The 21,729-nt window shown below is 48.9% G+C and overlaps 14 non-coding genes across 14 annotated transcripts; all 14 read left to right on the top strand.

Moving 5' to 3' along the window:
* The first annotated feature begins 499 nt into the window (after positions 1-499).
* LOC142688248 (U2 spliceosomal RNA) lies at positions 500-690 on the top strand. The gene has a single exon (XR_012857394.1). It is a non-coding gene; the product is annotated as a U2 spliceosomal RNA (small nuclear RNA).
* Positions 691-1,991: 1,301 nt separating this feature from the next.
* LOC142688249 (U2 spliceosomal RNA) lies at positions 1,992-2,182 on the top strand. The gene has a single exon (XR_012857395.1). It is a non-coding gene; the product is annotated as a U2 spliceosomal RNA (small nuclear RNA).
* Positions 2,183-3,483: 1,301 nt separating this feature from the next.
* On the top strand, positions 3,484-3,674 carry LOC142688251 (U2 spliceosomal RNA). The gene has a single exon (XR_012857396.1). It is a non-coding gene; the product is annotated as a U2 spliceosomal RNA (small nuclear RNA).
* A 1,305-nt stretch (positions 3,675-4,979) lies between these two features.
* On the top strand, positions 4,980-5,170 carry LOC142688252 (U2 spliceosomal RNA). Its single transcript, XR_012857397.1, has one exon. It is a non-coding gene; the product is annotated as a U2 spliceosomal RNA (small nuclear RNA).
* A 1,301-nt stretch (positions 5,171-6,471) lies between these two features.
* On the top strand, positions 6,472-6,662 carry LOC142688253 (U2 spliceosomal RNA). Its single transcript, XR_012857398.1, has one exon. It is a non-coding gene; the product is annotated as a U2 spliceosomal RNA (small nuclear RNA).
* Positions 6,663-7,963: 1,301 nt separating this feature from the next.
* Positions 7,964-8,154, top strand: LOC142688254 (U2 spliceosomal RNA). The gene has a single exon (XR_012857399.1). It is a non-coding gene; the product is annotated as a U2 spliceosomal RNA (small nuclear RNA).
* Positions 8,155-9,455: 1,301 nt separating this feature from the next.
* LOC142688255 (U2 spliceosomal RNA) lies at positions 9,456-9,646 on the top strand. Its single transcript, XR_012857400.1, has one exon. It is a non-coding gene; the product is annotated as a U2 spliceosomal RNA (small nuclear RNA).
* A 1,301-nt stretch (positions 9,647-10,947) lies between these two features.
* Positions 10,948-11,138, top strand: LOC142688256 (U2 spliceosomal RNA). The gene has a single exon (XR_012857401.1). It is a non-coding gene; the product is annotated as a U2 spliceosomal RNA (small nuclear RNA).
* Positions 11,139-12,439: 1,301 nt separating this feature from the next.
* LOC142688257 (U2 spliceosomal RNA) lies at positions 12,440-12,630 on the top strand. Its single transcript, XR_012857402.1, has one exon. It is a non-coding gene; the product is annotated as a U2 spliceosomal RNA (small nuclear RNA).
* Positions 12,631-13,931: 1,301 nt separating this feature from the next.
* LOC142688259 (U2 spliceosomal RNA) lies at positions 13,932-14,122 on the top strand. Its single transcript, XR_012857404.1, has one exon. It is a non-coding gene; the product is annotated as a U2 spliceosomal RNA (small nuclear RNA).
* A 1,301-nt stretch (positions 14,123-15,423) lies between these two features.
* LOC142688260 (U2 spliceosomal RNA) lies at positions 15,424-15,614 on the top strand. Its single transcript, XR_012857405.1, has one exon. It is a non-coding gene; the product is annotated as a U2 spliceosomal RNA (small nuclear RNA).
* Positions 15,615-16,915: 1,301 nt separating this feature from the next.
* On the top strand, positions 16,916-17,106 carry LOC142688262 (U2 spliceosomal RNA). Its single transcript, XR_012857406.1, has one exon. It is a non-coding gene; the product is annotated as a U2 spliceosomal RNA (small nuclear RNA).
* A 1,301-nt stretch (positions 17,107-18,407) lies between these two features.
* On the top strand, positions 18,408-18,598 carry LOC142688263 (U2 spliceosomal RNA). Its single transcript, XR_012857407.1, has one exon. It is a non-coding gene; the product is annotated as a U2 spliceosomal RNA (small nuclear RNA).
* A 1,301-nt stretch (positions 18,599-19,899) lies between these two features.
* On the top strand, positions 19,900-20,090 carry LOC142688264 (U2 spliceosomal RNA). The gene has a single exon (XR_012857408.1). It is a non-coding gene; the product is annotated as a U2 spliceosomal RNA (small nuclear RNA).
* Positions 20,091-21,729: the final 1,639 nt, after the last annotated feature.

Below are 21,729 nucleotides of genomic sequence, written 5' to 3' on the forward strand. Positions count from 1 at the left end.
AAAGTTCAGACGGAACTTTGCACGTGTCATAGTGGAGCCCTCAGGATTCCAGAGCCAGCTTTCTGACATCATAATGGGGCCTGCCTCAGAGATAAAAGCCTGGGCCCAGGCAGTGTTGGTCAGTGCTGCTCAGCAGGCAGCACCGGACTGGACTGGATTAAAGCTGATACAAGGTGTGAAGGAACAAGGGGTGGCTGTGGGCATGCACTTGCTGCCGCTGCCAGTGTTTATCTGCATGGCAGGAGGGCATTTGGGCGTTGCCAGGAAGGCGTTTTTATGTAGATTCCTCCTCTTTCAGCACTGCATTGTGGTGCAAGCAAAAGAAGCAAATCCTGTGTAGCTTCCTCTCCGGCCTTTATTCACCTCCCGCTTAGTAGCTGTAAATGTGTGTGAGCCTGCAGGGCCCCATGGAATTGCCTAGGAGTAGGCTGAATCAATCGCTGCAAGGGGTGAACAGCAGTATGGGACAGGCTCGGGCAAGGCAAGGGCCGCTCGGGTTATCGCTTCTCGGCCTTTTGGCTAAGATCAAGTGTAGTATCTGTTCTTATCAGTTTAATATCTGATACGTCCCCTATCTGGGGACCATATATTAAATGGATTTTTAGAACAGGGAGATGGAAATAGAGCTTGCTCTGTCCACTCCACGCATTGACCTGGTATTGCAGTATTTCCAGGACCGGTGCACCCTTCCCTTATGTGTTGACTAAAATCAGATTCCAAAAGTGCTATTTGTGTTTGCTATTGTTTTTGTCTTTCTGATGGGATCTCCCCTTTTAATCCCATTATTTCAACACCTGTTGGACAATGCATTTGTACAGTCATGTGTGATAATGAGCTCATTTATTAAATGCAATTAATTAATACATTGCCACCTCTTGTTGTGTGTGTGTCTTCTGTGTTTCTGTGTTTCCGGCATTTCACATTGGAACAGCTCATTCACCTTCCTTGTCTTCTCTCCGCCCTCCCTCCTAGGTAGGTTAAAGAGCTGCACCTGAGCCAGCCACTGATTGATGCAGCACCACAGTCAAATAGCGGAGTGGAGTAGGGGAACAGCAAACAGCCATTAAAGCCGCCCGCCCGCCCGCCCGCCCGCCTGCCTGCCTGCCTGCCTGCCTGCCCGCCACAATGGACCTACCTGTGTACACTACATGGATGTGATGGAATGTACTGTCGTCCCTACATTTCAAGAAGAAGTAAGAATTGCAGTTGCAACAAAGCCTTGCTTGCCTACAAAGAGAGCAGCAATTTGGATTTGTTACTATGTTACCTAGAAGAATAACAAACTGTGCAAGGATGGAGGTTGTAGGAGCAAAGAGAAGTTGTCTGTAAAGTTGGTGGATGCTTATTTTCCATTTTGCAGTCCCTTGTCTCCCTCTTGTGGCCTCCTGGAGGCAAATAAATGTGCAAAAAAAAGACAGCCTGGCGGCCGGCTGTTGCAGTGTTGCCCTCTCAGGCAACACTGAGTGACTGACTGAGCCGCACCGTCTTATATAAAGTTCAGACGGAACTTTGCACGTGTCATAGTGGAGCCCTCAGGATTCCAGAGCCAGCTTTCTGACATCATAATGGGGCCTGCCTCAGAGATAAAAGCCTGGGCCCAGGCAGTGTTGGTCAGTGCTGCTCAGCAGGCAGCACCGGACTGGACTGGATTAAAGCTGATACAAGGTGTGAAGGAACAAGGGGTGGCTGTGGGCATGCACTTGCTGCCGCTGCCAGTGTTTATCTGCATGGCAGGAGGGCATTTGGGCGTTGCCAGGAAGGCGTTTTTATGTAGATTCCTCCTCTTTCAGCACTGCATTGTGGTGCAAGCAAAAGAAGCAAATCCTGTGTAGCTTCCTCTCCGGCCTTTATTCACCTCCCGCTTAGTAGCTGTAAATGTGTGTGAGCCTGCAGGGCCCCATGGAATTGCCTAGGAGTAGGCTGAATCAATCGCTGCAAGGGGTGAACAGCAGTATGGGACAGGCTCGGGCAAGGCAAGGGCCGCTCGGGTTATCGCTTCTCGGCCTTTTGGCTAAGATCAAGTGTAGTATCTGTTCTTATCAGTTTAATATCTGATACGTCCCCTATCTGGGGACCATATATTAAATGGATTTTTAGAACAGGGAGATGGAAATAGAGCTTGCTCTGTCCACTCCACGCATTGACCTGGTATTGCAGTATTTCCAGGACCGGTGCACCCTTCCCTTATGTGTTGACTAAAATCAGATTCCAAAAGTGCTATTTGTGTTTGCTATTGTTTTTGTCTTTCTGATGGGATCTCCCCTTTTAATCCCATTATTTCAACACCTGTTGGACAATGCATTTGTACAGTCATGTGTGATAATGAGCTCATTTATTAAATGCAATTAATTAATACATTGCCACCTCTTGTTGTGTGTGTGTCTTCTGTGTTTCTGTGTTTCCGGCATTTCACATTGGAACAGCTCATTCACCTTCCTTGTCTTCTCTCCGCCCTCCCTCCTAGGTAGGTTAAAGAGCTGCACCTGAGCCAGCCACTGATTGATGCAGCACCACAGTCAAATAGCGGAGTGGAGTAGGGGAACAGCAAACAGCCATTAAAGCCGCCCGCCCGCCCGCCCGCCCGCCTGCCTGCCTGCCTGCCTGCCTGCCCGCCACAATGGACCTACCTGTGTACACTACATGGATGTGATGGAATGTACTGTCGTCCCTACATTTCAAGAAGAAGTAAGAATTGCAGTTGCAACAAAGCCTTGCTTGCCTACAAAGAGAGCAGCAATTTGGATTTGTTACTATGTTACCTAGAAGAATAACAAACTGTGCAAGGATGGAGGTTGTAGGAGCAAAGAGAAGTTGTCTGTAAAGTTGGTGGATGCTTATTTTCCATTTTGCAGTCCCTTGTCTCCCTCTTGTGGCCTCCTGGAGGCAAATAAATGTGCAAAAAAAAGACAGCCTGGCGGCCGGCTGTTGCAGTGTTGCCCTCTCAGGCAACACTGAGTGACTGACTGAGCCGCACCGTCTTATATAAAGTTCAGACGGAACTTTGCACGTGTCATAGTGGAGCCCTCAGGATTCCAGAGCCAGCTTTCTGACATCATAATGGGGCCTGCCTCAGAGATAAAAGCCTGGGCCCAGGCAGTGTTGGTCAGTGCTGCTCAGCAGGCAGCACCGGACTGGACTGGATTAAAGCTGATACAAGGTGTGAAGGAACAAGGGGTGGCTGTGGGCATGCACTTGCTGCCGCTGCCAGTGTTTATCTGCATGGCAGGAGGGCATTTGGGCGTTGCCAGGAAGGCGTTTTTATGTAGATTCCTCCTCTTTCAGCACTGCATTGTGGTGCAAGCAAAAGAAGCAAATCCTGTGTAGCTTCCTCTCCGGCCTTTATTCACCTCCCGCTTAGTAGCTGTAAATGTGTGTGAGCCTGCAGGGCCCCATGGAATTGCCTAGGAGTAGGCTGAATCAATCGCTGCAAGGGGTGAACAGCAGTATGGGACAGGCTCGGGCAAGGCAAGGGCCGCTCGGGTTATCGCTTCTCGGCCTTTTGGCTAAGATCAAGTGTAGTATCTGTTCTTATCAGTTTAATATCTGATACGTCCCCTATCTGGGGACCATATATTAAATGGATTTTTAGAACAGGGAGATGGAAATAGAGCTTGCTCTGTCCACTCCACGCATTGACCTGGTATTGCAGTATTTCCAGGACCGGTGCACCCTTCCCTTATGTGTTGACTAAAATCAGATTCCAAAAGTGCTATTTGTGTTTGCTATTGTTTTTGTCTTTCTGATGGGATCTCCCCTTTTAATCCCATTATTTCAACACCTGTTGGACAATGCATTTGTACAGTCATGTGTGATAATGAGCTCATTTATTAAATGCAATTAATTAATACATTGCCACCTCTTGTTGTGTGTGTGTCTTCTGTGTTTCTGTGTTTCCGGCATTTCACATTGGAACAGCTCATTCACCTTCCTTGTCTTCTCTCCGCCCTCCCTCCTAGGTAGGTTAAAGAGCTGCACCTGAGCCAGCCACTGATTGATGCAGCACCACAGTCAAATAGCGGAGTGGAGTAGGGGAACAGCAAACAGCCATTAAAGCCGCCCGCCCGCCCGCCCGCCCGCCCGCCTGCCTGCCTGCCTGCCTGCCTGCCCGCCACAATGGACCTACCTGTGTACACTACATGGATGTGATGGAATGTACTGTCGTCCCTACATTTCAAGAAGAAGTAAGAATTGCAGTTGCAACAAAGCCTTGCTTGCCTACAAAGAGAGCAGCAATTTGGATTTGTTACTATGTTACCTAGAAGAATAACAAACTGTGCAAGGATGGAGGTTGTAGGAGCAAAGAGAAGTTGTCTGTAAAGTTGGTGGATGCTTATTTTCCATTTTGCAGTCCCTTGTCTCCCTCTTGTGGCCTCCTGGAGGCAAATAAATGTGCAAAAAAAAGACAGCCTGGCGGCCGGCTGTTGCAGTGTTGCCCTCTCAGGCAACACTGAGTGACTGACTGAGCCGCACCGTCTTATATAAAGTTCAGACGGAACTTTGCACGTGTCATAGTGGAGCCCTCAGGATTCCAGAGCCAGCTTTCTGACATCATAATGGGGCCTGCCTCAGAGATAAAAGCCTGGGCCCAGGCAGTGTTGGTCAGTGCTGCTCAGCAGGCAGCACCGGACTGGACTGGATTAAAGCTGATACAAGGTGTGAAGGAACAAGGGGTGGCTGTGGGCATGCACTTGCTGCCGCTGCCAGTGTTTATCTGCATGGCAGGAGGGCATTTGGGCGTTGCCAGGAAGGCGTTTTTATGTAGATTCCTCCTCTTTCAGCACTGCATTGTGGTGCAAGCAAAAGAAGCAAATCCTGTGTAGCTTCCTCTCCGGCCTTTATTCACCTCCCGCTTAGTAGCTGTAAATGTGTGTGAGCCTGCAGGGCCCCATGGAATTGCCTAGGAGTAGGCTGAATCAATCGCTGCAAGGGGTGAACAGCAGTATGGGACAGGCTCGGGCAAGGCAAGGGCCGCTCGGGTTATCGCTTCTCGGCCTTTTGGCTAAGATCAAGTGTAGTATCTGTTCTTATCAGTTTAATATCTGATACGTCCCCTATCTGGGGACCATATATTAAATGGATTTTTAGAACAGGGAGATGGAAATAGAGCTTGCTCTGTCCACTCCACGCATTGACCTGGTATTGCAGTATTTCCAGGACCGGTGCACCCTTCCCTTATGTGTTGACTAAAATCAGATTCCAAAAGTGCTATTTGTGTTTGCTATTGTTTTTGTCTTTCTGATGGGATCTCCCCTTTTAATCCCATTATTTCAACACCTGTTGGACAATGCATTTGTACAGTCATGTGTGATAATGAGCTCATTTATTAAATGCAATTAATTAATACATTGCCACCTCTTGTTGTGTGTGTGTCTTCTGTGTTTCTGTGTTTCCGGCATTTCACATTGGAACAGCTCATTCACCTTCCTTGTCTTCTCTCCGCCCTCCCTCCTAGGTAGGTTAAAGAGCTGCACCTGAGCCAGCCACTGATTGATGCAGCACCACAGTCAAATAGCGGAGTGGAGTAGGGGAACAGCAAACAGCCATTAAAGCCGCCCGCCCGCCCGCCCGCCCGCCTGCCTGCCTGCCTGCCTGCCTGCCCGCCACAATGGACCTACCTGTGTACACTACATGGATGTGATGGAATGTACTGTCGTCCCTACATTTCAAGAAGAAGTAAGAATTGCAGTTGCAACAAAGCCTTGCTTGCCTACAAAGAGAGCAGCAATTTGGATTTGTTACTATGTTACCTAGAAGAATAACAAACTGTGCAAGGATGGAGGTTGTAGGAGCAAAGAGAAGTTGTCTGTAAAGTTGGTGGATGCTTATTTTCCATTTTGCAGTCCCTTGTCTCCCTCTTGTGGCCTCCTGGAGGCAAATAAATGTGCAAAAAAAAGACAGCCTGGCGGCCGGCTGTTGCAGTGTTGCCCTCTCAGGCAACACTGAGTGACTGACTGAGCCGCACCGTCTTATATAAAGTTCAGACGGAACTTTGCACGTGTCATAGTGGAGCCCTCAGGATTCCAGAGCCAGCTTTCTGACATCATAATGGGGCCTGCCTCAGAGATAAAAGCCTGGGCCCAGGCAGTGTTGGTCAGTGCTGCTCAGCAGGCAGCACCGGACTGGACTGGATTAAAGCTGATACAAGGTGTGAAGGAACAAGGGGTGGCTGTGGGCATGCACTTGCTGCCGCTGCCAGTGTTTATCTGCATGGCAGGAGGGCATTTGGGCGTTGCCAGGAAGGCGTTTTTATGTAGATTCCTCCTCTTTCAGCACTGCATTGTGGTGCAAGCAAAAGAAGCAAATCCTGTGTAGCTTCCTCTCCGGCCTTTATTCACCTCCCGCTTAGTAGCTGTAAATGTGTGTGAGCCTGCAGGGCCCCATGGAATTGCCTAGGAGTAGGCTGAATCAATCGCTGCAAGGGGTGAACAGCAGTATGGGACAGGCTCGGGCAAGGCAAGGGCCGCTCGGGTTATCGCTTCTCGGCCTTTTGGCTAAGATCAAGTGTAGTATCTGTTCTTATCAGTTTAATATCTGATACGTCCCCTATCTGGGGACCATATATTAAATGGATTTTTAGAACAGGGAGATGGAAATAGAGCTTGCTCTGTCCACTCCACGCATTGACCTGGTATTGCAGTATTTCCAGGACCGGTGCACCCTTCCCTTATGTGTTGACTAAAATCAGATTCCAAAAGTGCTATTTGTGTTTGCTATTGTTTTTGTCTTTCTGATGGGATCTCCCCTTTTAATCCCATTATTTCAACACCTGTTGGACAATGCATTTGTACAGTCATGTGTGATAATGAGCTCATTTATTAAATGCAATTAATTAATACATTGCCACCTCTTGTTGTGTGTGTGTCTTCTGTGTTTCTGTGTTTCCGGCATTTCACATTGGAACAGCTCATTCACCTTCCTTGTCTTCTCTCCGCCCTCCCTCCTAGGTAGGTTAAAGAGCTGCACCTGAGCCAGCCACTGATTGATGCAGCACCACAGTCAAATAGCGGAGTGGAGTAGGGGAACAGCAAACAGCCATTAAAGCCGCCCGCCCGCCCGCCCGCCCGCCTGCCTGCCTGCCTGCCTGCCTGCCCGCCACAATGGACCTACCTGTGTACACTACATGGATGTGATGGAATGTACTGTCGTCCCTACATTTCAAGAAGAAGTAAGAATTGCAGTTGCAACAAAGCCTTGCTTGCCTACAAAGAGAGCAGCAATTTGGATTTGTTACTATGTTACCTAGAAGAATAACAAACTGTGCAAGGATGGAGGTTGTAGGAGCAAAGAGAAGTTGTCTGTAAAGTTGGTGGATGCTTATTTTCCATTTTGCAGTCCCTTGTCTCCCTCTTGTGGCCTCCTGGAGGCAAATAAATGTGCAAAAAAAAGACAGCCTGGCGGCCGGCTGTTGCAGTGTTGCCCTCTCAGGCAACACTGAGTGACTGACTGAGCCGCACCGTCTTATATAAAGTTCAGACGGAACTTTGCACGTGTCATAGTGGAGCCCTCAGGATTCCAGAGCCAGCTTTCTGACATCATAATGGGGCCTGCCTCAGAGATAAAAGCCTGGGCCCAGGCAGTGTTGGTCAGTGCTGCTCAGCAGGCAGCACCGGACTGGACTGGATTAAAGCTGATACAAGGTGTGAAGGAACAAGGGGTGGCTGTGGGCATGCACTTGCTGCCGCTGCCAGTGTTTATCTGCATGGCAGGAGGGCATTTGGGCGTTGCCAGGAAGGCGTTTTTATGTAGATTCCTCCTCTTTCAGCACTGCATTGTGGTGCAAGCAAAAGAAGCAAATCCTGTGTAGCTTCCTCTCCGGCCTTTATTCACCTCCCGCTTAGTAGCTGTAAATGTGTGTGAGCCTGCAGGGCCCCATGGAATTGCCTAGGAGTAGGCTGAATCAATCGCTGCAAGGGGTGAACAGCAGTATGGGACAGGCTCGGGCAAGGCAAGGGCCGCTCGGGTTATCGCTTCTCGGCCTTTTGGCTAAGATCAAGTGTAGTATCTGTTCTTATCAGTTTAATATCTGATACGTCCCCTATCTGGGGACCATATATTAAATGGATTTTTAGAACAGGGAGATGGAAATAGAGCTTGCTCTGTCCACTCCACGCATTGACCTGGTATTGCAGTATTTCCAGGACCGGTGCACCCTTCCCTTATGTGTTGACTAAAATCAGATTCCAAAAGTGCTATTTGTGTTTGCTATTGTTTTTGTCTTTCTGATGGGATCTCCCCTTTTAATCCCATTATTTCAACACCTGTTGGACAATGCATTTGTACAGTCATGTGTGATAATGAGCTCATTTATTAAATGCAATTAATTAATACATTGCCACCTCTTGTTGTGTGTGTGTCTTCTGTGTTTCTGTGTTTCCGGCATTTCACATTGGAACAGCTCATTCACCTTCCTTGTCTTCTCTCCGCCCTCCCTCCTAGGTAGGTTAAAGAGCTGCACCTGAGCCAGCCACTGATTGATGCAGCACCACAGTCAAATAGCGGAGTGGAGTAGGGGAACAGCAAACAGCCATTAAAGCCGCCCGCCCGCCCGCCCGCCCGCCTGCCTGCCTGCCTGCCTGCCTGCCCGCCACAATGGACCTACCTGTGTACACTACATGGATGTGATGGAATGTACTGTCGTCCCTACATTTCAAGAAGAAGTAAGAATTGCAGTTGCAACAAAGCCTTGCTTGCCTACAAAGAGAGCAGCAATTTGGATTTGTTACTATGTTACCTAGAAGAATAACAAACTGTGCAAGGATGGAGGTTGTAGGAGCAAAGAGAAGTTGTCTGTAAAGTTGGTGGATGCTTATTTTCCATTTTGCAGTCCCTTGTCTCCCTCTTGTGGCCTCCTGGAGGCAAATAAATGTGCAAAAAAAAGACAGCCTGGCGGCCGGCTGTTGCAGTGTTGCCCTCTCAGGCAACACTGAGTGACTGACTGAGCCGCACCGTCTTATATAAAGTTCAGACGGAACTTTGCACGTGTCATAGTGGAGCCCTCAGGATTCCAGAGCCAGCTTTCTGACATCATAATGGGGCCTGCCTCAGAGATAAAAGCCTGGGCCCAGGCAGTGTTGGTCAGTGCTGCTCAGCAGGCAGCACCGGACTGGACTGGATTAAAGCTGATACAAGGTGTGAAGGAACAAGGGGTGGCTGTGGGCATGCACTTGCTGCCGCTGCCAGTGTTTATCTGCATGGCAGGAGGGCATTTGGGCGTTGCCAGGAAGGCGTTTTTATGTAGATTCCTCCTCTTTCAGCACTGCATTGTGGTGCAAGCAAAAGAAGCAAATCCTGTGTAGCTTCCTCTCCGGCCTTTATTCACCTCCCGCTTAGTAGCTGTAAATGTGTGTGAGCCTGCAGGGCCCCATGGAATTGCCTAGGAGTAGGCTGAATCAATCGCTGCAAGGGGTGAACAGCAGTATGGGACAGGCTCGGGCAAGGCAAGGGCCGCTCGGGTTATCGCTTCTCGGCCTTTTGGCTAAGATCAAGTGTAGTATCTGTTCTTATCAGTTTAATATCTGATACGTCCCCTATCTGGGGACCATATATTAAATGGATTTTTAGAACAGGGAGATGGAAATAGAGCTTGCTCTGTCCACTCCACGCATTGACCTGGTATTGCAGTATTTCCAGGACCGGTGCACCCTTCCCTTATGTGTTGACTAAAATCAGATTCCAAAAGTGCTATTTGTGTTTGCTATTGTTTTTGTCTTTCTGATGGGATCTCCCCTTTTAATCCCATTATTTCAACACCTGTTGGACAATGCATTTGTACAGTCATGTGTGATAATGAGCTCATTTATTAAATGCAATTAATTAATACATTGCCACCTCTTGTTGTGTGTGTGTCTTCTGTGTTTCTGTGTTTCCGGCATTTCACATTGGAACAGCTCATTCACCTTCCTTGTCTTCTCTCCGCCCTCCCTCCTAGGTAGGTTAAAGAGCTGCACCTGAGCCAGCCACTGATTGATGCAGCACCACAGTCAAATAGCGGAGTGGAGTAGGGGAACAGCAAACAGCCATTAAAGCCGCCCGCCCGCCCGCCCGCCCGCCTGCCCGCCTGCCTGCCTGCCTGCCCGCCACAATGGACCTACCTGTGTACACTACATGGATGTGATGGAATGTACTGTCGTCCCTACATTTCAAGAAGAAGTAAGAATTGCAGTTGCAACAAAGCCTTGCTTGCCTACAAAGAGAGCAGCAATTTGGATTTGTTACTATGTTACCTAGAAGAATAACAAACTGTGCAAGGATGGAGGTTGTAGGAGCAAAGAGAAGTTGTCTGTAAAGTTGGTGGATGCTTATTTTCCATTTTGCAGTCCCTTGTCTCCCTCTTGTGGCCTCCTGGAGGCAAATAAATGTGCAAAAAAAAGACAGCCTGGCGGCCGGCTGTTGCAGTGTTGCCCTCTCAGGCAACACTGAGTGACTGACTGAGCCGCACCGTCTTATATAAAGTTCAGACGGAACTTTGCACGTGTCATAGTGGAGCCCTCAGGATTCCAGAGCCAGCTTTCTGACATCATAATGGGGCCTGCCTCAGAGATAAAAGCCTGGGCCCAGGCAGTGTTGGTCAGTGCTGCTCAGCAGGCAGCACCGGACTGGACTGGATTAAAGCTGATACAAGGTGTGAAGGAACAAGGGGTGGCTGTGGGCATGCACTTGCTGCCGCTGCCAGTGTTTATCTGCATGGCAGGAGGGCATTTGGGCGTTGCCAGGAAGGCGTTTTTATGTAGATTCCTCCTCTTTCAGCACTGCATTGTGGTGCAAGCAAAAGAAGCAAATCCTGTGTAGCTTCCTCTCCGGCCTTTATTCACCTCCCGCTTAGTAGCTGTAAATGTGTGTGAGCCTGCAGGGCCCCATGGAATTGCCTAGGAGTAGGCTGAATCAATCGCTGCAAGGGGTGAACAGCAGTATGGGACAGGCTCGGGCAAGGCAAGGGCCGCTCGGGTTATCGCTTCTCGGCCTTTTGGCTAAGATCAAGTGTAGTATCTGTTCTTATCAGTTTAATATCTGATACGTCCCCTATCTGGGGACCATATATTAAATGGATTTTTAGAACAGGGAGATGGAAATAGAGCTTGCTCTGTCCACTCCACGCATTGACCTGGTATTGCAGTATTTCCAGGACCGGTGCACCCTTCCCTTATGTGTTGACTAAAATCAGATTCCAAAAGTGCTATTTGTGTTTGCTATTGTTTTTGTCTTTCTGATGGGATCTCCCCTTTTAATCCCATTATTTCAACACCTGTTGGACAATGCATTTGTACAGTCATGTGTGATAATGAGCTCATTTATTAAATGCAATTAATTAATACATTGCCACCTCTTGTTGTGTGTGTGTCTTCTGTGTTTCTGTGTTTCCGGCATTTCACATTGGAACAGCTCATTCACCTTCCTTGTCTTCTCTCCGCCCTCCCTCCTAGGTAGGTTAAAGAGCTGCACCTGAGCCAGCCACTGATTGATGCAGCACCACAGTCAAATAGCGGAGTGGAGTAGGGGAACAGCAAACAGCCATTAAAGCCGCCCGCCCGCCCGCCCGCCCGCCTGCCTGCCTGCCTGCCTGCCTGCCCGCCACAATGGACCTACCTGTGTACACTACATGGATGTGATGGAATGTACTGTCGTCCCTACATTTCAAGAAGAAGTAAGAATTGCAGTTGCAACAAAGCCTTGCTTGCCTACAAAGAGAGCAGCAATTTGGATTTGTTACTATGTTACCTAGAAGAATAACAAACTGTGCAAGGATGGAGGTTGTAGGAGCAAAGAGAAGTTGTCTGTAAAGTTGGTGGATGCTTATTTTCCATTTTGCAGTCCCTTGTCTCCCTCTTGTGGCCTCCTGGAGGCAAATAAATGTGCAAAAAAAAGACAGCCTGGCGGCCGGCTGTTGCAGTGTTGCCCTCTCAGGCAACACTGAGTGACTGACTGAGCCGCACCGTCTTATATAAAGTTCAGACGGAACTTTGCACGTGTCATAGTGGAGCCCTCAGGATTCCAGAGCCAGCTTTCTGACATCATAATGGGGCCTGCCTCAGAGATAAAAGCCTGGGCCCAGGCAGTGTTGGTCAGTGCTGCTCAGCAGGCAGCACCGGACTGGACTGGATTAAAGCTGATACAAGGTGTGAAGGAACAAGGGGTGGCTGTGGGCATGCACTTGCTGCCGCTGCCAGTGTTTATCTGCATGGCAGGAGGGCATTTGGGCGTTGCCAGGAAGGCGTTTTTATGTAGATTCCTCCTCTTTCAGCACTGCATTGTGGTGCAAGCAAAAGAAGCAAATCCTGTGTAGCTTCCTCTCCGGCCTTTATTCACCTCCCGCTTAGTAGCTGTAAATGTGTGTGAGCCTGCAGGGCCCCATGGAATTGCCTAGGAGTAGGCTGAATCAATCGCTGCAAGGGGTGAACAGCAGTATGGGACAGGCTCGGGCAAGGCAAGGGCCGCTCGGGTTATCGCTTCTCGGCCTTTTGGCTAAGATCAAGTGTAGTATCTGTTCTTATCAGTTTAATATCTGATACGTCCCCTATCTGGGGACCATATATTAAATGGATTTTTAGAACAGGGAGATGGAAATAGAGCTTGCTCTGTCCACTCCACGCATTGACCTGGTATTGCAGTATTTCCAGGACCGGTGCACCCTTCCCTTATGTGTTGACTAAAATCAGATTCCAAAAGTGCTATTTGTGTTTGCTATTGTTTTTGTCTTTCTGATGGGATCTCCCCTTTTAATCCCATTATTTCAACACCTGTTGGACAATGCATTTGTACAGTCATGTGTGATAATGAGCTCATTTATTAAATGCAATTAATTAATACATTGCCACCTCTTGTTGTGTGTGTGTCTTCTGTGTTTCTGTGTTTCCGGCATTTCACATTGGAACAGCTCATTCACCTTCCTTGTCTTCTCTCCGCCCTCCCTCCTAGGTAGGTTAAAGAGCTGCACCTGAGCCAGCCACTGATTGATGCAGCACCACAGTCAAATAGCGGAGTGGAGTAGGGGAACAGCAAACAGCCATTAAAGCCGCCCGCCCGCCCGCCCGCCCGCCTGCCTGCCTGCCTGCCTGCCTGCCCGCCACAATGGACCTACCTGTGTACACTACATGGATGTGATGGAATGTACTGTCGTCCCTACATTTCAAGAAGAAGTAAGAATTGCAGTTGCAACAAAGCCTTGCTTGCCTACAAAGAGAGCAGCAATTTGGATTTGTTACTATGTTACCTAGAAGAATAACAAACTGTGCAAGGATGGAGGTTGTAGGAGCAAAGAGAAGTTGTCTGTAAAGTTGGTGGATGCTTATTTTCCATTTTGCAGTCCCTTGTCTCCCTCTTGTGGCCTCCTGGAGGCAAATAAATGTGCAAAAAAAAGACAGCCTGGCGGCCGGCTGTTGCAGTGTTGCCCTCTCAGGCAACACTGAGTGACTGACTGAGCCGCACCGTCTTATATAAAGTTCAGACGGAACTTTGCACGTGTCATAGTGGAGCCCTCAGGATTCCAGAGCCAGCTTTCTGACATCATAATGGGGCCTGCCTCAGAGATAAAAGCCTGGGCCCAGGCAGTGTTGGTCAGTGCTGCTCAGCAGGCAGCACCGGACTGGACTGGATTAAAGCTGATACAAGGTGTGAAGGAACAAGGGGTGGCTGTGGGCATGCACTTGCTGCCGCTGCCAGTGTTTATCTGCATGGCAGGAGGGCATTTGGGCGTTGCCAGGAAGGCGTTTTTATGTAGATTCCTCCTCTTTCAGCACTGCATTGTGGTGCAAGCAAAAGAAGCAAATCCTGTGTAGCTTCCTCTCCGGCCTTTATTCACCTCCCGCTTAGTAGCTGTAAATGTGTGTGAGCCTGCAGGGCCCCATGGAATTGCCTAGGAGTAGGCTGAATCAATCGCTGCAAGGGGTGAACAGCAGTATGGGACAGGCTCGGGCAAGGCAAGGGCCGCTCGGGTTATCGCTTCTCGGCCTTTTGGCTAAGATCAAGTGTAGTATCTGTTCTTATCAGTTTAATATCTGATACGTCCCCTATCTGGGGACCATATATTAAATGGATTTTTAGAACAGGGAGATGGAAATAGAGCTTGCTCTGTCCACTCCACGCATTGACCTGGTATTGCAGTATTTCCAGGACCGGTGCACCCTTCCCTTATGTGTTGACTAAAATCAGATTCCAAAAGTGCTATTTGTGTTTGCTATTGTTTTTGTCTTTCTGATGGGATCTCCCCTTTTAATCCCATTATTTCAACACCTGTTGGACAATGCATTTGTACAGTCATGTGTGATAATGAGCTCATTTATTAAATGCAATTAATTAATACATTGCCACCTCTTGTTGTGTGTGTGTCTTCTGTGTTTCTGTGTTTCCGGCATTTCACATTGGAACAGCTCATTCACCTTCCTTGTCTTCTCTCCGCCCTCCCTCCTAGGTAGGTTAAAGAGCTGCACCTGAGCCAGCCACTGATTGATGCAGCACCACAGTCAAATAGCGGAGTGGAGTAGGGGAACAGCAAACAGCCATTAAAGCCGCCCGCCCGCCCGCCCGCCCGCCTGCCTGCCTGCCTGCCTGCCTGCCCGCCACAATGGACCTACCTGTGTACACTACATGGATGTGATGGAATGTACTGTCGTCCCTACATTTCAAGAAGAAGTAAGAATTGCAGTTGCAACAAAGCCTTGCTTGCCTACAAAGAGAGCAGCAATTTGGATTTGTTACTATGTTACCTAGAAGAATAACAAACTGTGCAAGGATGGAGGTTGTAGGAGCAAAGAGAAGTTGTCTGTAAAGTTGGTGGATGCTTATTTTCCATTTTGCAGTCCCTTGTCTCCCTCTTGTGGCCTCCTGGAGGCAAATAAATGTGCAAAAAAAAGACAGCCTGGCGGCCGGCTGTTGCAGTGTTGCCCTCTCAGGCAACACTGAGTGACTGACTGAGCCGCACCGTCTTATATAAAGTTCAGACGGAACTTTGCACGTGTCATAGTGGAGCCCTCAGGATTCCAGAGCCAGCTTTCTGACATCATAATGGGGCCTGCCTCAGAGATAAAAGCCTGGGCCCAGGCAGTGTTGGTCAGTGCTGCTCAGCAGGCAGCACCGGACTGGACTGGATTAAAGCTGATACAAGGTGTGAAGGAACAAGGGGTGGCTGTGGGCATGCACTTGCTGCCGCTGCCAGTGTTTATCTGCATGGCAGGAGGGCATTTGGGCGTTGCCAGGAAGGCGTTTTTATGTAGATTCCTCCTCTTTCAGCACTGCATTGTGGTGCAAGCAAAAGAAGCAAATCCTGTGTAGCTTCCTCTCCGGCCTTTATTCACCTCCCGCTTAGTAGCTGTAAATGTGTGTGAGCCTGCAGGGCCCCATGGAATTGCCTAGGAGTAGGCTGAATCAATCGCTGCAAGGGGTGAACAGCAGTATGGGACAGGCTCGGGCAAGGCAAGGGCCGCTCGGGTTATCGCTTCTCGGCCTTTTGGCTAAGATCAAGTGTAGTATCTGTTCTTATCAGTTTAATATCTGATACGTCCCCTATCTGGGGACCATATATTAAATGGATTTTTAGAACAGGGAGATGGAAATAGAGCTTGCTCTGTCCACTCCACGCATTGACCTGGTATTGCAGTATTTCCAGGACCGGTGCACCCTTCCCTTATGTGTTGACTAAAATCAGATTCCAAAAGTGCTATTTGTGTTTGCTATTGTTTTTGTCTTTCTGATGGGATCTCCCCTTTTAATCCCATTATTTCAACACCTGTTGGACAATGCATTTGTACAGTCATGTGTGATAATGAGCTCATTTATTAAATGCAATTAATTAATACATTGCCACCTCTTGTTGTGTGTGTGTCTTCTGTGTTTCTGTGTTTCCGGCATTTCACATTGGAACAGCTCATTCACCTTCCTTGTCTTCTCTCCGCCCTCCCTCCTAGGTAGGTTAAAGAGCTGCACCTGAGCCAGCCACTGATTGATGCAGCACCACAGTCAAATAGCGGAGTGGAGTAGGGGAACAGCAAACAGCCATTAAAGCCGCCCGCCCGCCCGCCCGCCCGCCTGCCTGCCTGCCTGCCTGCCTGCCCGCCACAATGGACCTACCTGTGTACACTACATGGATGTGATGGAATGTACTGTCGTCCCTACATTTCAAGAAGAAGTAAGAATTGCAGTTGCAACAAAGCCTTGCTTGCCTACAAAGAGAGCAGCAATTTGGATTTGTTACTATGTTACCTAGAAGAATAACAAACTGTGCAAGGATGGAGGTTGTAGGAGCAAAGAGAAGTTGTCTGTAAAGTTGGTGGATGCTTATTTTCCATTTTGCAGTCCCTTGTCTCCCTCTTGTGGCCTCCTGGAGGCAAATAAATGTGCAAAAAAAAGACAGCCTGGCGGCCGGCTGTTGCAGTGTTGCCCTCTCAGGCAACACTGAGTGACTGACTGAGCCGCACCGTCTTATATAAAGTTCAGACGGAACTTTGCACGTGTCATAGTGGAGCCCTCAGGATTCCAGAGCCAGCTTTCTGACATCATAATGGGGCCTGCCTCAGAGATAAAAGCCTGGGCCCAGGCAGTGTTGGTCAGTGCTGCTCAGCAGGCAGCACCGGACTGGACTGGATTAAAGCTGATACAAGGTGTGAAGGAACAAGGGGTGGCTGTGGGCATGCACTTGCTGCCGCTGCCAGTGTTTATCTGCATGGCAGGAGGGCATTTGGGCGTTGCCAGGAAGGCGTTTTTATGTAGATTCCTCCTCTTTCAGCACTGCATTGTGGTGCAAGCAAAAGAAGCAAATCCTGTGTAGCTTCCTCTCCGGCCTTTATTCACCTCCCGCTTAGTAGCTGTAAATGTGTGTGAGCCTGCAGGGCCCCATGGAATTGCCTAGGAGTAGGCTGAATCAATCGCTGCAAGGGGTGAACAGCAGTATGGGACAGGCTCGGGCAAGGCAAGGGCCGCTCGGGTTATCGCTTCTCGGCCTTTTGGCTAAGATCAAGTGTAGTATCTGTTCTTATCAGTTTAATATCTGATACGTCCCCTATCTGGGGACCATATATTAAATGGATTTTTAGAACAGGGAGATGGAAATAGAGCTTGCTCTGTCCACTCCACGCATTGACCTGGTATTGCAGTATTTCCAGGACCGGTGCACCCTTCCCTTATGTGTTGACTAAAATCAGATTCCAAAAGTGCTATTTGTGTTTGCTATTGTTTTTGTCTTTCTGATGGGATCTCCCCTTTTAATCCCATTATTTCAACACCTGTTGGACAATGCATTTGTACAGTCATGTGTGATAATGAGCTCATTTATTAAATGCAATTAATTAATACATTGCCACCTCTTGTTGTGTGTGTGTCTTCTGTGTTTCTGTGTTTCCGGCATTTCACATTGGAACAGCTCATTCACCTTCCTTGTCTTCTCTCCGCCCTCCCTCCTAGGTAGGTTAAAGAGCTGCACCTGAGCCAGCCACTGATTGATGCAGCACCACAGTCAAATAGCGGAGTGGAGTAGGGGAACAGCAAACAGCCATTAAAGCCGCCCGCCCGCCCGCCCGCCCGCCTGCCTGCCTGCCTGCCTGCCTGCCCGCCACAATGGACCTACCTGTGTACACTACATGGATGTGATGGAATGTACTGTCGTCCCTACATTTCAAGAAGAAGTAAGAATTGCAGTTGCAACAAAGCCTTGCTTGCCTACAAAGAGAGCAGCAATTTGGATTTGTTACTATGTTACCTAGAAGAATAACAAACTGTGCAAGGATGGAGGTTGTAGGAGCAAAGAGAAGTTGTCTGTAAAGTTGGTGGATGCTTATTTTCCATTTTGCAGTCCCTTGTCTCCCTCTTGTGGCCTCCTGGAGGCAAATAAATGTGCAAAAAAAAGACAGCCTGGCGGCCGGCTGTTGCAGTGTTGCCCTCTCAGGCAACACTGAGTGACTGACTGAGCCGCACCGTCTTATATAAAGTTCAGACGGAACTTTGCACGTGTCATAGTGGAGCCCTCAGGATTCCAGAGCCAGCTTTCTGACATCATAATGGGGCCTGCCTCAGAGATAAAAGCCTGGGCCCAGGCAGTGTTGGTCAGTGCTGCTCAGCAGGCAGCACCGGACTGGACTGGATTAAAGCTGATACAAGGTGTGAAGGAACAAGGGGTGGCTGTGGGCATGCACTTGCTGCCGCTGCCAGTGTTTATCTGCATGGCAGGAGGGCATTTGGGCGTTGCCAGGAAGGCGTTTTTATGTAGATTCCTCCTCTTTCAGCACTGCATTGTGGTGCAAGCAAAAGAAGCAAATCCTGTGTAGCTTCCTCTCCGGCCTTTATTCACCTCCCGCTTAGTAGCTGTAAATGTGTGTGAGCCTGCAGGGCCCCATGGAATTGCCTAGGAGTAGGCTGAATCAATCGCTGCAAGGGGTGAACAGCAGTATGGGACAGGCTCGGGCAAGGCAAGGGCCGCTCGGGTTATCGCTTCTCGGCCTTTTGGCTAAGATCAAGTGTAGTATCTGTTCTTATCAGTTTAATATCTGATACGTCCCCTATCTGGGGACCATATATTAAATGGATTTTTAGAACAGGGAGATGGAAATAGAGCTTGCTCTGTCCACTCCACGCATTGACCTGGTATTGCAGTATTTCCAGGACCGGTGCACCCTTCCCTTATGTGTTGACTAAAATCAGATTCCAAAAGTGCTATTTGTGTTTGCTATTGTTTTTGTCTTTCTGATGGGATCTCCCCTTTTAATCCCATTATTTCAACACCTGTTGGACAATGCATTTGTACAGTCATGTGTGATAATGAGCTCATTTATTAAATGCAATTAATTAATACATTGCCACCTCTTGTTGTGTGTGTGTCTTCTGTGTTTCTGTGTTTCCGGCATTTCACATTGGAACAGCTCATTCACCTTCCTTGTCTTCTCTCCGCCCTCCCTCCTAGGTAGGTTAAAGAGCTGCACCTGAGCCAGCCACTGATTGATGCAGCACCACAGTCAAATAGCGGAGTGGAGTAGGGGAACAGCAAACAGCCATTAAAGCCGCCCGCCCGCCCGCCCGCCCGCCTGCCTGCCTGCCTGCCTGCCTGCCCGCCACAATGGACCTACCTGTGTACACTACATGGATGTGATGGAATGTACTGTCGTCCCTACATTTCAAGAAGAAGTAAGAATTGCAGTTGCAACAAAGCCTTGCTTGCCTACAAAGAGAGCAGCAATTTGGATTTGTTACTATGTTACCTAGAAGAATAACAAACTGTGCAAGGATGGAGGTTGTAGGAGCAAAGAGAAGTTGTCTGTAAAGTTGGTGGATGCTTATTTTCCATTTTGCAGTCCCTTGTCTCCCTCTTGTGGCCTCCTGGAGGCAAATAAATGTGCAAAAAAAAGACAGCCTGGCGGCCGGCTGTTGCAGTGTTGCCCTCTCAGGCAACACTGAGTGACTGACTGAGCCGCACCGTCTTATATAAAGTTCAGACGGAACTTTGCACGTGTCATAGTGGAGCCCTCAGGATTCCAGAGCCAGCTTTCTGACATCATAATGGGGCCTGCCTCAGAGATAAAAGCCTGGGCCCAGGCAGTGTTGGTCAGTGCTGCTCAGCAGGCAGCACCGGACTGGACTGGATTAAAGCTGATACAAGGTGTGAAGGAACAAGGGGTGGCTGTGGGCATGCACTTGCTGCCGCTGCCAGTGTTTATCTGCATGGCAGGAGGGCATTTGGGCGTTGCCAGGAAGGCGTTTTTATGTAGATTCCTCCTCTTTCAGCACTGCATTGTGGTGCAAGCAAAAGAAGCAAATCCTGTGTAGCTTCCTCTCCGGCCTTTATTCACCTCCCGCTTAGTAGCTGTAAATGTGTGTGAGCCTGCAGGGCCCCATGGAATTGCCTAGGAGTAGGCTGAATCAATCGCTGCAAGGGGTGAACAGCAGTATGGGACAGGCTCGGGCAAGGCAAGGGCCGCTCGGGTTATCGCTTCTCGGCCTTTTGGCTAAGATCAAGTGTAGTATCTGTTCTTATCAGTTTAATATCTGATACGTCCCCTATCTGGGGACCATATATTAAATGGATTTTTAGAACAGGGAGATGGAAATAGAGCTTGCTCTGTCCACTCCACGCATTGACCTGGTATTGCAGTATTTCCAGGACCGGTGCACCCTTCCCTTATGTGTTGACTAAAATCAGATTCCAAAAGTGCTATTTGTGTTTGCTATTGTTTTTGTCTTTCTGATGGGATCTCCCCTTTTAATCCCATTATTTCAACACCTGTTGGACAATGCATTTGTACAGTCATGTGTGATAATGAGCTCATTTATTAAATGCAATTAATTAATACATTGCCACCTCTTGTTGTGTGTGTGTCTTCTGTGTTTCTGTGTTTCCGGCATTTCACATTGGAACAGCTCATTCACCTTCCTTGTCTTCTCTCCGCCCTCCCTCCTAGGTAGGTTAAAGAGCTGCACCTGAGCCAGCCACTGATTGATGCAGCACCACAGTCAAATAGCGGAGTGGAGTAGGGGAACAGCAAACAGCCATTAAAGCCGCCCGCCCGCCCGCCCGCCCGCCTGCCTGCCTGCCTGCCTGCCTGCCCGCCACAATGGACCTACCTGTGTACACTACATGGATGTGATGGAATGTACTGTCGTCCCTACATTTCAAGAAGAAGTAAGAATTGCAGTTGCAACAAAGCCTTGCTTGCCTACAAAGAGAGCAGCAATTTGGATTTGTTACTATGTTACCTAGAAGAATAACAAACTGTGCAAGGATGGAGGTTGTAGGAGCAAAGAGAAGTTGTCTGTAAAGTTGGTGGATGCTTATTTTCCATTTTGCAGTCCCTTGTCTCCCTCTTGTGGCCTCCTGGAGGCAAATAAATGTGCAAAAAAAAGACAGCCTGGCGGCCGGCTGTTGCAGTGTTGCCCTCTCAGGCAACACTGAGTGACTGACTGAGCCGCACCGTCTTATATAAAGTTCAGACGGAACTTTGCACGTGTCATAGTGGAGCCCTCAGGATTCCAGAGCCAGCTTTCTGACATCATAATGGGGCCTGCCTCAGAGATAAAAGCCTGGGCCCAGGCAGTGTTGGTCAGTGCTGCTCAGCAGGCAGCACCGGACTGGACTGGATTAAAGCTGATACAAGGTGTGAAGGAACAAGGGGTGGCTGTGGGCATGCACTTGCTGCCGCTGCCAGTGTTTATCTGCATGGCAGGAGGGCATTTGGGCGTTGCCAGGAAGGCGTTTTTATGTAGATTCCTCCTCTTTCAGCACTGCATTGTGGTGCAAGCAAAAGAAGCAAATCCTGTGTAGCTTCCTCTCCGGCCTTTATTCACCTCCCGCTTAGTAGCTGTAAATGTGTGTGAGCCTGCAGGGCCCCATGGAATTGCCTAGGAGTAGGCTGAATCAATCGCTGCAAGGGGTGAACAGCAGTATGGGACAGGCTCGGGCAAGGCAAGGGCCGCTCGGGTTATCGCTTCTCGGCCTTTTGGCTAAGATAGTGGATCGAACTTCACTGGCTGGTGATATGGAGGCTCAGGGGATCCGAAATACCATCCGCTTCCTGGTAAAGCCAGACTGCAACCGAAGATATGAGCTTGGACCTTTCGTTCAGACCGTCCTTTTCAGGATGCTGAAACTCAGAGCGACTGACATTTTCTGCCTTCAAGACAGTGCTGCCCAAGGCTTTTTCGATGTCTCTTTTGAGACAAACGGACAATGCCTGACTGTCTTTGAAAAAAGCAAAAAGCTGCTAACTGAGCCGGAGCTGACGGATTTCCTCCTGATACCGCTGTTCCAGATGGATGAGA

The sequence above is a fragment of the Rhinoderma darwinii genome (assembly GCF_050947455.1).
Source record: "Rhinoderma darwinii isolate aRhiDar2 chromosome 5 unlocalized genomic scaffold, aRhiDar2.hap1 SUPER_5_unloc_25, whole genome shotgun sequence".
Taxonomy (NCBI): domain Eukaryota; kingdom Metazoa; phylum Chordata; class Amphibia; order Anura; family Rhinodermatidae; genus Rhinoderma; species Rhinoderma darwinii.